The sequence below is a fragment of the Dasypus novemcinctus genome, chromosome 2 (genome assembly GCF_030445035.2).
Source record: "Dasypus novemcinctus isolate mDasNov1 chromosome 2, mDasNov1.1.hap2, whole genome shotgun sequence".
Lineage (NCBI taxonomy): Eukaryota > Metazoa > Chordata > Mammalia > Cingulata > Dasypodidae > Dasypus > Dasypus novemcinctus.
The window spans coordinates 124,366,086-124,385,024 of record NC_080674.1 but is presented as its reverse complement, the minus strand read 5'-3'; the positions used below and the strand labels follow the sequence as shown (position 1 = coordinate 124,385,024).

The 18,939-nt window shown below is 35.5% G+C and overlaps 1 pseudogene; it reads right to left on the bottom strand.

The window, feature by feature from the left end:
- Positions 1–17,451: 17,451 nt before the first annotated feature.
- Positions 17,452–17,941, bottom strand: LOC139439998 (large ribosomal subunit protein uL23 pseudogene; annotated as a pseudogene).
- Positions 17,942–18,939: the final 998 nt, after the last annotated feature.

Here is an 18,939-nt window from a genome sequence, read left to right as displayed (position 1 = left end):
AGTTCTTCCTTTGAAGATTTGCAACATTAAACCAGCAGACGAATAAATAACAAAACATGTCTGATATGATTTGGAAAATAGTTGATATTGTATATCTTGAACAGATCAAATGAAAAACCAAATAATACAATTTTTCAGAGGCTATCCAAAGAAGTGTGAAAATTTTCTGACCTACAATTTTACAAGATACAATAAAAGTACAGCATGATTTTTGGGAGTAAAATATAGTCTGGTGCTCAGGCATTGGAAAAGCAGCAATTTAGAGTACAGGCCATAAGGTCAGAATTCTTGGGTTGCATCTGGCTCTACTTCTTACTAAGGTTTAACCCAGAGCAAGTTACTCAATTTCGTTACACATTAGTACCTTATTTTTAGATTTCTTGTTTAGGATTCACTTTAATAATATCTACCAAGTACTTAAAATAGTGTAAGTAATAAATGATGAGTTTTTACTAATTTGTACATTCAGTGTTTCAGGTTATTTTTCTACTCAGATATTCCGTAAGTACTGTAGTAGCCAAAAGGGTTGCTGATGTAAAGTACCAGAAATCTGTTGACTTTTATAAAGGATATTTATGTGGGGTAAAAATTAAAGTTACAGGGTCCTAAAGAGTTCAACAACTCATGGTTACTTTTCTCACCCAAAATCTGTTGCCACACATTGAAGCAAGTTGGTGGTCAAGGTCTGGGCATGTTCAGACTTCCTCTTTCTCTTAAGGCTCTTTGGGCCCAGATTCTTCCGATCTCAGCTGTAGGCTGGAGGGCTCATTTCTTTTTGGGCCTTCTTAGTACTTCAAGGAGCTGGTCTTTTCAGCTGCAAACAATTAGGCAAATGGCTCATCTGTCTCCAGGACCCTAGGATCAGCTTATCTCCTCTGCCTTATCTATGGAGCTCTCTATTCACATGTATCTTCTTCTATGTGAGTGTCCAATTCTATAGTCCACCAGCCGGGCGTATACTCAACCCTGAGTTGCCCTAATGATGTGATCAATCAAAGTCTTAATTTTAACATAATCAAGTAAACATAAAACCTTTGAATTTAATGCAAAGGGTATCACCCCCAGAGGAACAGACCGGTTTACAAACATAATCTATATCTCTTTTTGGAATTCATAAATAATATCAAACTGCCCCAAATATTGATTGACCAAATGACAAATTTTAAGGCCTGGGTTGGCTACTTTCATATTTTCCAAAAAATTACAGAAGCCAATGTGTTGGTTTTGTGATGATTAGTTCTCATATAGATTGTTAAAATTGAAATTTTCCAGGTAAGGTGATTTTAGTGATGACTAAAGATTTTTTCTCATTAAGCTACTAATTTTTCACTGGGAAAAAGGAATGGAACAAGTAAACGATGTGTGGAGACTACTGGGTATGCAGTACAGGATATAAAATTACTAAGTATCCAATGCCCAATTCTCTGGAAAAGTGGTTATATGAACAGACACTTGCACCATTAATCCAAAACACAATTTTAGCATGAATCAGGTGATTGTCTAGTTGGCTACCATCAGGAAATAACTTAGGAAAATTTTCAGTAATTTTCACCAGTGAAAACTTCACTTTCCCTGCACAAGGCCCCCAGAGAAAAACTAATTGGTGGTTGTGAAATGCTGATCTAATAGGATATGCTTCATTATCATCAACTGATTGTAATTTAGAAAAGCACAATCATTTAACTTCCAAACTTATCTCCAAAATAAATAGTTAGCTCAAGCATTGATGCCAATGCCATTCTATGATATCTAAGCAGATACATTTGAAATTATTTAAAAACAAATCCAAAGGTGCCCTTGAGTGGTAGTCCATAGTATTAATTAAATAACATCACTGAGCATCTCCTAAATGCCATGCACTGTGTCAGGCACTGGCAGCACAAAGAGGATCAAAGTAGATTCTATTTTCTGTGAAGAAGCAAGTACATGATCTAATATCTCATGTTAAGTGCCAAGAGAATGTATCTTCTACACCAAGACTACTGCTCCAGCACCTCTGCTTCTGGTAACCAGAACTACACAGGACCTACCTCTGAGGCTGAGCACTTAATAAGCATTAATTTACTCAGTTGATTCTCACAAAAAAACCATGAGTAGGTACCATTTGTCCCTATTTTGTAGGTGAAAAAATGCTATAGGAGACAAAGGAGCTAAATGTACAGTATTCTATGAAGTGAAAAATCCTTTTTGTAGAGTCACTTTATTTTCTTACCCTTATGTTCTTCTGGCTCAATTTACTTTTAACTTTTATTTTTAGGTACTTTTAATTACAACAAATTCTTTTTATGAGAAGGGAAGCATGTGTACACTTTTCTGCAATGGCTTTTGTGATTCACTGGAGTCCTGCTTTTTTCTCTTAATATCTGAAAACTTTTTCTTTGGATTTTTTGAAGACTCATCCTCTTCTAACTATCCATTAAATATTGATTATCACATAGCTGGAGGCAATTTAACTTCTTACTAGTTCATTCTCACATCCTTAATTTCTACCTTATTCAACTGACCCACAATTCATTATCTCTACTTCAGTCAGTCCTCTCTTCTGAGCTCAAAGAAAAATATGTTCACTCACTTCCTAGATATCTTATGATGGATTTCTCAAAGAAACTTAAACAGTTCATTCATTATTTATACTCCTACCAACCAATGAAATAAAACAAAATCATGGTCCTCTTTCTTAGTAAGTAATACGGCCATTCTCCCTGTTGTGCCACCACTTAGAAGTTATCTTTGATGCTTCCTTTCTCTTCACTGCACTCCCTATACCAATCTCTGAAGAGTCTGTAGATTCACCCACTTTTCTTCATCTCCACCATCAACACTCTAGATCCAGGTACCCATCAGAACACTTCTAAATTTCTGAAATAACCTCATAACAAGTTTACTTACATAGACTATCACACCCAACTCCAATCCATGGAAGCCAGAATGACCTTTTCTATGCTAAAATCTTTTAAATTGTTCTCTAATACTCTTAATGATGAGAGAAAAATATCCCTAAAATGGTCCAGAAGGTCTTTCCTTGTCTAAGTCTTTCCAGGCACTATGAGTTTCTTCTGTTCCGTGTGTTTATCATGGTCCCACCAACCACAGGACATTTCCATATGAAGTTCCATCTTCCTAGAGTGCTTTTATCTTCCCCTCTTTGCTACAGGTGAAATTCCCTATTATAGGCTGCCATGGTATTTAAGCACCTTTGTGTCACAGCAGTTTTCATGCCTCAAATTTTATATTTTTAAAATTTTCTATTCCATTAGATTTTGAGATACATGAAGACAAGGATTGTCTTTTTTGCTCACTCTTACATTTCCACTGCTTAGTGCATAGGAGTTCCTTAATATGTATAGTTTAATGAACATTGCATACACACACATATATAAAACACACATGTGTATGTACAATGATATGGGAATACAGAGAAGGGAGTAACTAATTGTGTGGTAAGAGGAGGTAAAGTATCATAAGGGACCCAATGTGTGACTTAAATTTTACAAATAAGCTATTGAATGGGGCAATATTACAACCCAACTCTTGAAGAGCATGAATTGGTGAGTCCATGAGACCAAAGAACACACCCGGCAAAGAATCAGACATAAGCTTTAATAAGGACTTGTTAACCAGAGAGACTCTGATAAGGGGCCGGTCAAAGAATGAATGAAATTAGTGCTCTGAAAAGAAGTGAGGAAAGGAGGGGGAATATAAGGGTCACAGGACAAAGACATTCCTTAGGGTTTGAGAACAGAGTTTCTCAAAAGTTACATGAGGGGCACATATGGGGTGTTTGCTGATGTTATCACAGAGAAGGAGTATACAGCCTTGAGAAGATCAAAGTTTGCATTAAACCTGTTACTTTTTAGCCAGTAAGTGTCCAGGTTAGGCCAGCAGCTATATGCTGCAGACTGGGTTTCACGTAAAGGGAAGGGGTCCCGGTCCCTGGGCTCCCACAGGTGACAATATTGGAGTGAAAAAAGTGAGAAAGAAAAAGTTGACTCTGACTGTTGTTAACTGAGATGGACTGGTCCTAACTACTAGGACATATGACCTCTTGATGGGCATAAACAATATCAGAGAAAATCACTCTGTAATCATGTTTAATCACAATAAAAAAGCAAACAAACAAAAAAACCCAAAACACTACCGCAAGTTAAAAAACAAACAAACAAAAATATCTAACATCCCATGCCAGGCTAATTGTTAATTATGGTATTAGCCCTGCTTTGTTTCTCTTTCCTAGCAGATAAAAAAAATTAAGATATTCAATCAGAATTGTCCTTCCTTTTTGACAGGATCTGATCTGGAGAAAAACCTTTGTCTTGAACATTCTCCCAAGTCATGCAAGACAAACCCTTCTAATAATTTTTTCCTGCATCTTCCCATAGTTCCCCATGATATGCTATCTTCCTGTTGCAACAGGCCAATAAACCAACTTCATTTGACTGTAAGAGACCCCTGGTGGTCTTCCGCTGGATGCCATCCACAGTATAGAAACCATCTGCAGTAAAAAAAAAAAAAAAAAAAAAATGTGTTTAGGTTGATCGAGATCATGCGAAAAGAGGATCTTCCGCTTACTAACTTGGGAAAGGTACTTCCACTTTGGGGCTCAGTTACTTCAACAGTAAAGTTGGATTAATATTACCATTAGTAGAGGTTGGAGAGATAAAACATGCTTGGGTTATAAAGAGTCTGAAATGTCATTCTAAGATGAACACCCTGAGGGCAGAAGGGAAAATATTATGAAAGAGAAGTAGTAATACAGTATATATATGTTTCTCCTAAATTTATGAGCACCTTGGAGGCAAGTTGGTTGTGCACACTTTATATTCCTTATAGCAGGATTACATATTTTGATAGTTATCTCAGATCATTTTGGAAAGGAGAAAAGGGTAAAAATAAAATAAGTATGCCCTGATAGGGTATTACACAATGCTTTATATATATATATATATATATTTTTTTTTTTTTTGAGAACTCCTTTTTCCTTATCAGTTTGGAAAATGATACCCAATGATTTTATCTGACTAAAGGATAAGAAATTTGGAGAAATGGAGGGTATATGCTAGCTCTGTGCTTTTAAGTACAATATCTGTTAGGCACATGTGGCTATTTATATTTAATTTTAAGTTAGCTAAAACAGAAATTTCAACTTCTCAGTCACTCTAGCTATATTTCAAGTAATCAATAGCCACATGTGGCTAGTAGCCACCGACTGAACAGCACTGATGTAGAACATTATCATTATTGCAGGAAATGCTATCACAGAGTATGGCCCTAGGTAGTACTTACTAAGGTTGGAAATGCCAAGTGGAATTTGAAAAATATTGAAGTATTTCTGAGATTAAAATTAATTGCTTTCAAAGCAAGGACACTTGGAGAAGTTACAAGCAAATTTTAATGAATTTCCCTTAAGTAGTTTGTACTGGCTCATAAAATACAGTTATATCCTTCCTAAAGCCACTTTCTCCTTAAAGAATTCTATTTATAGATATGTGATCTGTTACTGATGTTTCCTACAAAGTAAATTGAATAATAAATTCTAAACCTGCCATTAAACTACAGAATGCCATTGTAATGAAGTTGAATTTTAAAATTGCTAAGTTCAAATATTTATCTAGAATGTTATGTTTCTGTTTAGAATTTAGGTTTCTGTTAGATATGGGTTGCACAGATAGGCCTCTATCTCCCTCACCCTTGTTTCTTTTTATAATGGGCTCTTTTCACATATTATTTCATTACCGGGTGTTATTTGAAGCCACAGGAAGAAGGTGAACTTGCATTTCTCACAGAATTAAGATAAAACTCGGGAAACGGACTTTGGCCCAGTGGTTAGGGCGTCCGTCTACCACATGGGAGGTCCGCGGTTCAAACCCCGGGCCTCCTTGACCCGTGTGGAGCTGGCCATGCGCAGTGCTGATACGCGCAAGGAGTGCCGTGCCACGCAAGGGTGTCCCCCGCGTAGGGGAGCCCCACGTGCAAGGAGTGTGCCTGTGAGGAAAGCCGCCCAGCGTGAAAAGAAAGAGCAGCCTGCCCAGGAATGGCGCCGCCCACACTTCCCGTGCCGCTGACAACAACAGAAGCGGACAAAGAAAGAAACAAGATGCAGCAAATAGACACCAAGAACAGACAACCAGGGGAGGGGGGGAAATTAAATAAATAAATAAATCTTTAAAAAAAAAAAAAGATAAAACTCGTCATGATAACTTTTAAAGACTTTAATTCATTCAGTTGACCTTTACCTACAGAAACCCAACTTTATGCTGAGTCCTATGCTAGATACTGATGGCAAGGAAGAGTAAGGAATAGGTGGAAAAAGCAGGTCACTGGGCAGGTGGGTAGAGCTAATAATCTGAGCAAGAATTGGAAGTGAGAGGAAACATATAAGGAAACATGTATGCTTTAATATTATTAGTGGTGATGCCTAGAGATCTCAGCACAACAGCTCTCAAACTCTGAGGATAAGCAACAAAATTAACATATGATTGAATAAAGTTAGAGATTTACTATGGCAAGTTTACTTCAGAGACCAAGGATTCTCTTGGCAGGAAACAGGATTCAGTAATAGAGCTTGCCTCTGTTCTAATGAGGTATTTATTACCTTAGCTACTGAAAAAGAACAGGTCCACAAAGAGGGAATGGTCAGCCTGAAATCTTGGACAGATGACATGAGAGATGAATGTGTAGACTTGCCCTTCCAGTATTACCCAGAAGAAAGTGTCATTCTTTAAACTACCTCAACTTAACTGTGGTGAAACAGGAATTCCTGTTGCAAGCCCTACACATTTGTTGGCATGACCTGATGCCAAGACTCTTAAAGTAGAACTAAGAATTCCCACGCTCTGGTTTCATGTGTACTAAGCAAAGCAGGATTAGAATTTGATTTCCAAAGTAGATTTTCCTACAGCAAATGACACAGTTATGCTGTTTGATGTGATTAACCCATCCCAATGAGATTTATATTTTTTAACATAAACTACAATTTGGATTTCTCTTTTTCAGGTTCTTATCAATTTGTATCAGATGACTTAGCAATTCCTAACCCTGTCAGCTTTGGACACTGAGAAAAGCAAACTTCTGGGCCTGTAGAACTGAGGATTAGATCCAATATCATGGCTAATCTGCCAAGGTAATCCCATACTGTACTGTTGAGGGTTCTTTCATCCTAAGAGAGTACTCTTCTGAAAAACACAGAAGTGAAGAGTGGGAACCCAGGGGTGGGGACTAAATCTCCAACTATGAGTAAAGAGTATAGAGCAAAAGGGGAACTGATGATAAAATGCAGCAGTAAAGATTGAGGCAGGAATCAAATTTACCAGAAAATCAAAAAAGCTTCAGCTCTAAAGATTGCTTTGAGGAGACAGGCAAGTTTCTAAGACAACAGAAGCAGGTTCTGGATTAGGGATGCTGTTCTGGTTATTTATTGGTGAATGACAAACTACCTCAAAACTTAGTGACTGACCTAAAATGACAGCTAATTATTAGTGATCTTGGTTTTCTAAGTTGACAAGGAATAACTGGAAAACACTTGAGGTCTCATATGGTCTCATATGGCCGCTGGGGCTAGAAGCATCTTAAGACTCAACTGGACTAGATGCTCAGGATAGCTCCCTCACTCACATATCTGTCACTCCAACTATGGTCCTGGCTGAGCATTTCTTCTCCTTGTGACTTCTCTACATGATTTGTTTGGGTTTCTTCATAACATGGCTGTGCCAGGGAAGTCAGAATTCTTACATGGCTACTGTTTACTCCAGAGAGAGAATTTCTATAGACCAAGGCAGAAGCTATAAGACTTTTTATGACTTAGTCTTAGAGGTCATGAAGTATCATTTATGTCATATTCTATTAGTTAAAAACAAGTCAAGGGGTCAAATTAAATTCATAGTGCAGGGCCTACCAGGAGACATGATCCATTGGAGGACCATTTTGGAGACTATTTCCAAGAGGTGGTTAAAACTAGAGCAATTTTTTTTTAGTTTCTTATATTAGAAACAGTCCCCTCCTTTTGTGTGTCACAAGAATTATTTTTTCTTCAGTTTCTTTAATTATAACAATAATATGTAAACATATGCAAAGATACCACAAACATTTCAGAATAGTATTGAGTGAAAATTTAAATCCTACAGTTATCGGTTTGCCCAGCTCCACTTCCCCTGTAAGTAGGTTCTGTTCTTCATCATGTTCTTAAAACAAAATAATATATTTGTACATAAATATGTATCAATTTATAAAGATGAAGTGAGATTAGTGATTATGTAGGTTTGAGGAAGGAAGGCTAAAGGGTGTGGAGTCTTCTTTTTGGAGTAATGAAATTGTTCTAAAATATTTGAGGTTATGAATGTACAACATTGTGATTATACTAAAAGCCATTGTACACTTTGTACACTTTGGATAGAAGAGCCAGAAACAGCAGCTATGTACAGTGTGGGAAGCATGGAGACATTGAGAGGTGAAGAATTTTCTTATTTGTTTGTGTTTTTTTGTTTATTATTATTGATATAATGAAACTGTTCTAATAATGATTGAAATGATGAATGCACACCTATGTGGTTATATACAATACTTTGGATGAATTGTATACTTTATTTATATGTATCAATAAAATGATTTGTTAAAAAATAATATATTTATAGCTCCATTACTTGATTTAACACTCTAGATAATATATTTGGACTTCTGTCCTCAAAAATGGAGAAATGTATGTTCTTTATACTTCCTTCCATCACCCTTCAATACAAGTTTTATGATATTTTATTTTGCTTGTTTTATTTTCTCTCCTCATAGTTTTAAACAACATATTTAACTCTCTTTTATGTTTAATTAAAAGTACAGGGTGTATCTTGACTCACCAGTATTTAATTTGAGGTAATTAGCACACTTTCACATTACCATTCCCACATTATACCTTATAGTCATGACCTTACTTTTACATTTTAAGGTTTATAATGTTTAAAATCTGACTATCTACATTATTAAATCTTATATTCCCTGTATACATATAGATTCTAAAATTTCAGAGAGAAAGTTATTTAAAATATTATGATCACATAAATATTTACTATTTGGAACCAAATGGTATGATTGAAACTGTGGGGAGAAATGTAATTATGTGTCATTAAAACTATGCTACTTGAGTGAGATTATTCCAATATTAACCTTTCTTAAAACATTCTTCCTTTCAAGACCATATTTGAATCAAAATTATAATGTTAATATTTGGACCATTTCTTTCTTATATGCTATTTTGTCATGTTCTGCAATGCTGTGGTGGCTTGGAGTTATGTGCCCTACAAACACATTTTCTTAATCTTAGTCTATTTCTGTGGGTGTGAATTCATTATAAATAGGACTTTTTGATGAAATTATTTCAGTGAAGGTGTGGCCTTACTGAATTAGGATGGGTCTTAATCCTATCACTGGGTGCCTTATAGAGAAATGCACAGAGATAAAAGCCACAGGGGAAGCAAGAAGCTGGAAATCAAGGGACCCAGAAGAAAAAGGAGGAGGAGCCACCATTTGGATTTTCTTGTGACAGAAAAGCCAAGAACTAAGGATTGCTGGCAGCCAGTCCCAGAAGCCACAGTCTTAGGGGAGAAAGTGTCACCTTGCTGCTATCTTAATTTTGGACTTATCCTAGTCTCAAAACTGTGAGCTAATAAATTTCCATTATTAAGCTAACCCATTGTATGGTTTTTGTTTTAGCAGCCTTTCTTTTATTTTTGAGTCATTCTTCCTATACAACACTCTTAACTCCTTAGTGGTAGTTCTATTTCTTGACTATAAATCCATTTCTTAATAGACAAATGCTTTTTGAAGCCCTTTGATTTTGTATGGTAGGTAGCCTCTAAGATGACCCAATAACCCCCACCTGCTGTTATTCACTCCTTAATGTAATCCTTTCTCCTTATGTATGGACTGCACTTGCTTCTAATAAATAATATTATGACAGAAGTGATGGAATGTTACTTTCGAGATTAGTTTATAGATTGTGACTTCCATCTTGGGTGTTCTCTCTTGGATCTCTTGCCTTAGAGAAAGTCAGCTGCTATTTGTCAGGAAGCCTTCTGGAGAGGACTGCCAACAACCCTGTGATCAGGAAGTAATGCCCCTCCCCCACTCTTAGATGAGGCTGCAGCTATATGCAACAGGTTGATTACACCTCATAAACGACTCTGAACCAGGGGTATTGAGCTAACCTGCATCCTGACTTGCAGACCTGTGAAATAGTAAATGTGTGTTGTTTGAAGCTGCTAATAGAAAAATAAATCAGATTTTGGTCCCTGGAAATGAGGTGCTACTGAAATAAAAATCTGAAATGTGAGATTAGTTTTAGAGCAGGGCATTGAGCTTCAAGGAGAGTGTTAGTGAGAGTCTAAAGTGCGTTGAAGAAGTAAATAGAAGACTTATGGTCTTTGATAACACTGCTCATGAAGGCTTGAAGGCAAGTGAGATAAATGTTATTGGAAACTGGAGGAAAGGGGATACATGTTATTTAGTGATAGAAATTTAGCAACATTATTGCCTGCAGTACTTGGAAAGCAGAAAATGTGCCCAATGAACTGAATGATCTAGCTAAAGAGATTTTCAAGCCCAGTGGTAAAGGTGCTGTATGATTTCTTCTTGCTTCTTTTACTGAATTCAAGAGAAGAGAGGCAAATTAAGGGTAGGATTATTAAACATAAGTAGTTCAGAATTGATGGCTTTGAACTTTCTTGGCTTCTACAGATATCAAATGATGCTAAATTAAGGAATGACCTCCAAACAAAGATCAAATCCAGTCACTGCAAGGAAAGGATTTACCATAGATGAAAGAGTATGGCTATAAAATACTTTGTTGACATTTCAGAAATGTCTAAGGTGGTGCATTATCATGCTATTTAGTCAGAAAAAAAAGATCCTCTAAGGAGTATAAAAATGTTCCCCACAGATTATCTCAAACCAATTATAGAACTTTTATAGGATTTATTGTGACTTTTGTTTAATCAAGTGAACCACAAGAAAATTGATAGGAGACCCATACTGTTCTTAAAAGAATTCTACATGCAAAGATGCCATCAGTTTGGTTGGAGGGGAACAAAATAGTAAAGAATAAGGAGAAGCCTTTGAACTCCAAGATTTTACTGACAAGATGCTGGCTGAGAGCTGTGGCCACCTATAAACATATGATACCTATCATGAAAAGGGAAAGATTACACAGAGGACAGAAACAAGAGCTCAGACGGTGCAGCCAAGAGCTATGGAGAAGTATTCCTAAGACTTGAGCAATAATAAAGGAACTTCCAAAATCTGCCTGGCTAGATTTCAGAATTTCTATGGAAAGTGACATCCTTGTGATTTCTACTTTCTCCCATCTTGAACAAGAATTTCTACAGCAGTTATTCTGTGCCTGTTCCTCCATTGTTAGAGTCCAAACCAACTGAAGTTTAACAAAGGAATTTTCTTCCTCTTAAGAGTAATGTCTTTTGACTTCCCAAAGGGCCATTTGAAAACCTATTGATCATGCAAACCTGAGTTTATTTGGTTTCTAAGGTAACAATGAATACCAACCTTAACAGAGTTCTGGTAATGTGTTAGAAGGGAGAGTTTAGGAATAGTTTTGAATTGTTAGGATTTTGGCTTAAATAGCTTAAAGCAGATTTTTAAAGCAGGGGAACAAATTGAGATTGAGCATCGATCATGACATAATATTTTAGGATTTGCATTTCCATAATGGCTAATATGATGAACTTTTCATGTGTTTATTGGTCATTAGTATATCTTCTTTGAAGAAATATCTACTCAAGTCTTTTGCTCATTTTTAAAAAAATGAATTATTTATTTTTTGTTGGTGTTAAGTTATAAGATTTATTTATATATTTTGAGTATTAACCCCTTACCAGATACGTGGGTTCCAAATATTTTCCCCCATTGTGTATGTTGTCTTCTTTCTTTTATGATAAAGACTTTGATACACAAAAGATATAAATTTTGATGAAGTCTCATTTATCTATATTTTCTATTCATGCTTGTGCTGTGGATGTAAAATCTAAGAAACCATTGTCTAACACAAGGTCCTGAAGATGCTTCCCTCTGTTTTCTTCTAGGCATTTGATACTTTTAGCTCTTAGCACTTATATTAGGGTCTTTGCACCATTTTGAGTTGATGTTTGTAAATGGTGTGAGGTAGGCATCATCTTCTAATTTTTTTTTTTTTTACAAGTGGAGATTCAGTTTTCCCAGCACCATTTGTTGAAGAGACTATTGTTTCCCAGTTGACTGGATACAGCACCTTGGTCAAAAATCATCTGGCCATAGATTTGAGGATTAATTCCTTGAATTCTTGATTCAATTTAATTGATCTATATGCCTGTCCTTGTGCCAATATAATGCTGTTTTGATTACCATGGCTTTGTAATAAGTTAAAATTCAGGAATTGTGAGTATTCCCACTTTGGTTCTTTTTTTTCAAGATAGCTTTGGCTAGTCAGGATCCATTAGCGTTTTGTATAAATTTGACTATTGGACTTTCCATTTCTACAAAGAAAACTGTTGGAACTTTTTAAGGATTGCATTGATCTATAAATCAATTTGGGTAGAATTGACATCATCACAATATTTAGTCTTTCAATTCATGAACACAGAATGTCCCTCCATTTATCTAGATCTTCTTTGATTTCTTATAGCAATGTCTTATAGTTTTCTGTGTACAAGTCCTTTACAGTCTTAGGTTTATTCCTAGATATCTTATTGTTTTGGTTGCTATTGTAAATATAATCTTTTCCCTGATTTCCTCTTCACCTTGTCGATTACTAGTGCACAAAAACACTACTTATTTTTGCATGTTGATCTGTGCCACCTTATTGAAATTAATGGCTCTATGGATTTGGTTGTGGCTTTTTCAGGAATTTCAGTATATAGGATCATGCCATCTGCAATATTGAAAATTTTACTTCTTTTTTTTACTTAAATGGCTTTTAATTATTTTTCTTGCCTGTTTGCTCTTCAGGGGTTTTTAACCAGGAGTTCATAAGCTTGAATTGAAATTCAAAAAAAAAAAAAACATTCTTGTGGGGCAGTGTTGGTGCAGGTGCAATATATTTATTAAATAATACACAGTGCAGTGTGGACTTAGTAAGGTGTGTGTGCTTTTCACCTGACTGGCAGAGGGTCAATGAAACAAAAAATATTAAGAACTCTTGCCCTAGACTGAACTTCCAGTACAAGTGGTAACAGTGGGCATCCTTGTCTTGTTTCTGATCTTATTGGGGAAGCTTTCAGTCTTTCAACATTGTACATGATGTTAGTGATGGGTTTTTCATATATATCCTTTATCATGTTGAGGAAGTTTCCTCCTATTCCTCATTTTCAAGGTGTTTTTTTTTTTTTTTAATCAAGAAAGGATGCTTGTTTTTGGCAAATGACCTTTCTGCATCAATTGAGATAATCTTTTTTCTTTCCTTTCCTTTTGTTCTGGTACATATCTTATGTTGAACCACTCTTGCATACCTGGGATAAATGCCATTTGATTATGGTGTATTATTCTTTTAATGTGCTATTGGATTTGATTTGGCAGCATTTTGTTGAAGATTTTTACATCTATAGTCATAAGGGAAATTGGTATTTAATTTTCTATTTCTTGTGATATTTTTATCTGGACTTTGTATTAGGATGTTTCTGGCCTTATAGAATGAATTAGGCAGTGCTCTTGTCTCTTCCTTTTTTTGGAAGAGTTTGAGCAGTATTGTTGTTAATTCTTGGACTGTTTGGTAAAATTCACAAGTAAACCTCCTAATTCTGGGATTTTCTTTATTGGGAGGTTCATGATGACTGTTTCAATCTGTTTACTAGTGATTGCTCTTGAGATTTTTTTTTCCTTCTTGATTGTGTTGGTAGTTTGTGAGTTTCCAGGACTTTGACCTTTTCTTCTGGTTATCTAATTTGTTTGCATGCAGTAGTTCTTGGTATACTCCTATTATCCTTTTTTATTTTTGTGGGTTTGTTAGTGTAACAGTTTGGCATTGTTTATGAATTCTAAAAATAGTTGTTGGATTATGTTTGTAAACCAGTCTGTCAGAGGTATCACTTTTAATTGATGAAATTATGATTAGGGCTTTGATTGGACCATGTCAGTAGGATGTTGAGTCCCTGACCCTAAGTGGGCAGGGACTCATAGAGAAAAAACATAGCAAAGAACAGAGTTGGGAATTTTTGAGCTGAAACCCAGGAAGTGAACACACAAGAGAAGAACACAGAGGACTAGCGATGGCTTCTGAGGGATGGCAGAAGTCCGGAGGAGTGAGATAGAGCCATTCTCCTGATAATCTATAGCTGACCTTGTGGAGAGAGCACAGCAGCTGAGCCTGGAGAGAAATGGAGCTAAGGAAAGAAAGGAACCCAAGAAGCCTGAACTCTTGGCAGACATTGGCAGCCATCTTGCCCCAACATGTGACAATATACTTTGGTGAGGGAAGTAGTTTATGCTTTACGGCCTGGTAACTGTAAGCTTCTACCCCAAATAAATAGCCTTTATAAAAGCCAACAGATTTCTGGTGTTTTGCATCAGCATCCCTTTGGTTTACTAATACAGTTAGTAATATCTGCCCTTTCATTTTTATTTTATTTTTCTCTAGTTACTTTTTTTTTCTTTGTTAGTACTATTAATGGTTTGCCAATTTTATTGATCTTTTCAAAGAGCCATGTTTAGTTTTGTTGATTCTCTTTTTTAAAAAATTATTTTTCTGCACTCTAATCTTTATTTCCTTTCTTCTGCTTGATTTGGATTTCATTTGCTCTTCTGTTTCTAGACCCTCCAGTTTTCAGGTTAGATCTTCAATTGAGATCTTTCTTCTTTTTAAATATAAGTATTTATAGCTATAAAAAGCGCTTGGCACTGCTTTTGTTACATCCCATAAATTTTACATTTTGTGTTCATTTTCATTTGCCACAAGATATTTCCTAATTTCCCATGTGAGTTCTTTGACTCACTGGTTAAGACTACATTATTTAATTTCCACATAATTGTGAATTTATGGATTTCCAGTTTCATTCCATTGTGTTTGAAGATCAAATTGTATGAATTCAATATTTTATAATTTATTTAGTCTCGCTTTGTGACCTAACATATGATCTATCATTAAGAATGATCCATATGCAATCGAGAAGAATGAGTATTCTGCTGCTAAATACACACACACACACACACACACACACACGTATTAGGTCTTATTTTTTTAGAGTATCTTTCAAGTCTTTTATTTCCTTAATAATCTTCTAGCTAGATGTTCTACCATTGTTGAAAGTAGTGTACTGATATTTCCTACTATTAATGTGGAATCTGCAATTTCTCCTTCCAATTCTGTCACTATTTTATAATTGCAATTATATTTATAATTGCAATGTTTTCTTGTTGAATTGACCCCTTTAGCAGTATATGGTGATCTTCTTTATCCCTCATAATAGTTTTTTACTTAAGGTCTATTTCATCTTATATTAATATAGTTACCTTAGCTCTCTTTTGATTACTATTTGCATGGTATAATTTTTCATCTTTTCTTTCAGCCTACTTGTGTCTTCAAATTTAAGATGAGTCTTTCATATACAGCATATTATTAGGTTGTGTTTTTTTTTTTCCATTCTGCAGATCTCTGCTTTTTTACTAGAGATTTAATCCATTTACATTTAAAGCAATTACTAATAATGAAGACTTTCTTCTGGCATTTTGCTGTTTTGTCTTTGTCTTACACCATTATACCTTTACTTACTTTCTTCTGTTAATGCTGCCTTCCTATTTATTTGTGCTTTTTTTTTTTTTTTTTGGTATTGTACTATTTGAGGCTCTTTTAATTTCTTTCTCTATATATTTTCACATATTTTCTTTATGGTTATTATGAAGCTAAAATTTAACAGCTAGAATCTATAACAATCACATATGATTTGATACCAACTTCAGTAGCAAAATGTACACTTTTCCTATATACCTCTATCCCTCTGCCTTTTTGTTGTGCTTATTACAAATTACATCTTTATATATGTATGTACCAAACCATAGATTTATCATTACTGATTAATCATTTATACTTATTTCATTTAATCGTTAATAATTTAATACTTATTAATCATTTGAACTTTATAATGTAAATGAAATAAAAAGTGGTATTATATACCAAAAATATATATAATATAGGCATTTCTAATTAGAAACCCATATGGTTACCTTTACCATAAATCTAAAGTCACACATTACTAGGCAGGAATTTCATGGAATAAAAAATTGTGCTGTGTTGATTTAGGTAGCTCTCAGTTCTTAGATACTGCAATGGCTGGAGAACAGCTTTATTTAGCACTTCTAATATCTTGGACAGGGGAATTAAATCCCACTCGTCATTTTCTGGACACAACTTTTATACAAAGCCACATTTTTGTTACATTGCTTATTAGAGATTCTGCTTCTCAATAGGCAGAGCACAGTCATCAGAGGATTATATGCTAAATACCTCTCTCTATCCCTCCCTTCCTTCTTTCCTTCCTTATTTCAATTTCCTTCCAAATATTTGAGTGCCTATTATGTTTTAGTTACTGTCCTATATGGTAAGGCTACATCTATATCAGAGAGTAGACAGATTAAGTCTTTATCCTCATGAGGCTTCCTTACCTATTATCTTAGTTTGCCAGGGTTGCTTAGGAAACAAGAATTTATTATCTCACCATTTGGAAGGTAAAATTCAAAATCAACATGTTGGTAGAGCTTTGCTTTCCCTGAAGTCTGTAACATTTTGGTGGTGACTTGTCAGCAACCCATAACTCAATCTCTGCCTCCATCAAATGGCTGTCTCTCAGTCTATCTCCCACTCACTGTGTCTAAATTTCTTCTGCTTCTAAGGACTCTAGTTATTTTGTATAAAGGCCCATCATTATTTAGTTTGGCCACCCCTTATCTAACAACATCTTCAAAGATCCTAAGACAGGGCCTAGGATTTGCACAAGTCTTTGTGTGGGACATGATTCAATCCATAACACCTATTAATGGATGTGATGTTCTAGCTCTTCCCAAAATATCTCTATGGATCCCACCACCATACCATCCTTGACTTGTGAGAATGGGTAGAAGTAAGAATCCAAAGATCTTTGATCCCTGGAGCACTGGCCAGTTTTCCAAAGACCAAATTTTACTGAACCTTATCTGAGGAATTGCTACTTAAAAGGGCAAAATAGTGTCCTACCACAAGTGTAGCTACAGAAGCATGGGACTTTGGACAAGTTACTATACTTCAGCCATGATCGGTTGAGAGCAGTTTCCACTCAGCAATCAATAGCTGCTTTCATAGTTAAAATAATGAGATAGAACAAAATCAGGCTATATTTCTCCTCCACAGATCTATCCTAAGCACCTTGGATTCTTGGATGTAGAAAGGGCAGGAGATTGAGGTCTTGGAAAGAGGCAGTCTTTTTTTTCTTAATGGTCAAAAACTTATATTTAGAATTAGTCAGCTGAACTCAGTTTAGAGATCCCAATTTTGTTGGCAACATCCAAAGCATCTTAGTCAGGAGCCAGTGGAATATATGCCTTCTTCTCTCCATCAGGAGTGTTGACCTTGGCCAAGTCAATGTCATAAAGCTTCTTTACAACCTGTTTGATCTGGTGCTTGTTGGCCTTGACATCCATAGTGAACACAAGTGTGTTGTTGTATCAGTCTTCATGGCTGACTCAGAGGTGGCGGGAACATGATGATGGCATAGTGGTCAAGTTTGTTTCACCTGGGGATGCTTTTCTGAGGATATTTGGGCTGTCCCCTGAGACACAGCATCTTAGGCTGCTGGAAGTTGGGTGATGGGTAATGTGCGGATTTTCTTTTTTGTGTGTGGCTGTGGATGCCTTTCAGTACTGCCTTCTGGGCTTTCAAAACTTTTGTTTTGTCTTCAGCTTTGGGAGGGACAGGGGCTTCTGTCTTCACTTTTGGCACCATCTTCATGAAAAGGGAGGTAGACTTTTTTGATTCCATATCTGGCAGTTGAGCTTCAGTATCTTACAGTGGACACTAGAAGTTGCAAATTAAATTGTAAAGTAATACCTCTCACTTATACATTAAAGTTATTTGGCATAATCTAATTTCGGGTTCTGAAGCTGGAACAATTAAAGATATCCAAAATGCCCCTAATGAACATACCCACCATTAAATTAAACCTACTTTAATGAGCATAAGTGAAACATGCCTTGTGAATACATAATTATTTTATTTTACAAGTGCACTCCCACAGACACTTGCATATACACATACCTTAATCAGTTAAGGTTAGTCTAAAAAGAAAGACTGTGTTTGCAAATATTTTAAAAATATGTACATTTATAACATTTCAAGCCATTCTTATATGGCAAGGAATACTTATAAGGCAAATATTTTGAAAATATTTCTGCCCCCTTCCTGATGTTGCATAACTGCCAGTCAAGGTTTAACAACTGTAGTCTATGGCAATGTTAGCTAATCACATTCTCTGTTATTATTGGTCAAAGGTAAATGGATGTTCATTGTCAGTGTTTCAAAGTAAAATTTCTGTAAAGAAATGTTTACCAGGGAATAAACATCTGATGTTTGCTTATAAGATATGTATATACCTGGGTAAATTAGATGTTTATAATTTTTAAGTGTGTAAAATTTTTATATTGCAAAAAATAATGCATATAAACCTTAAGTTATGTAGTGTGGGTTTTTGTTAATGACTCAGTTTCCTTAACATACCATAGATTTAAAGAAATACAGTTGTTTCACTTGTAGATCCTACAGTTGGCTGTCATTGAGAAATAACGGCCAAACATATATAATATGATCATCATGCAGCAACATAGACAATTTGAGTATATATACAAATAAGTGGTTTTTTTCATGGTTGTCTTATAAGTTTTAGTAAAATATGCCATGCATGTGCCATTTTCAAATTTTTTACATTTCTCATAAAAATTGTCCAGAGGAGG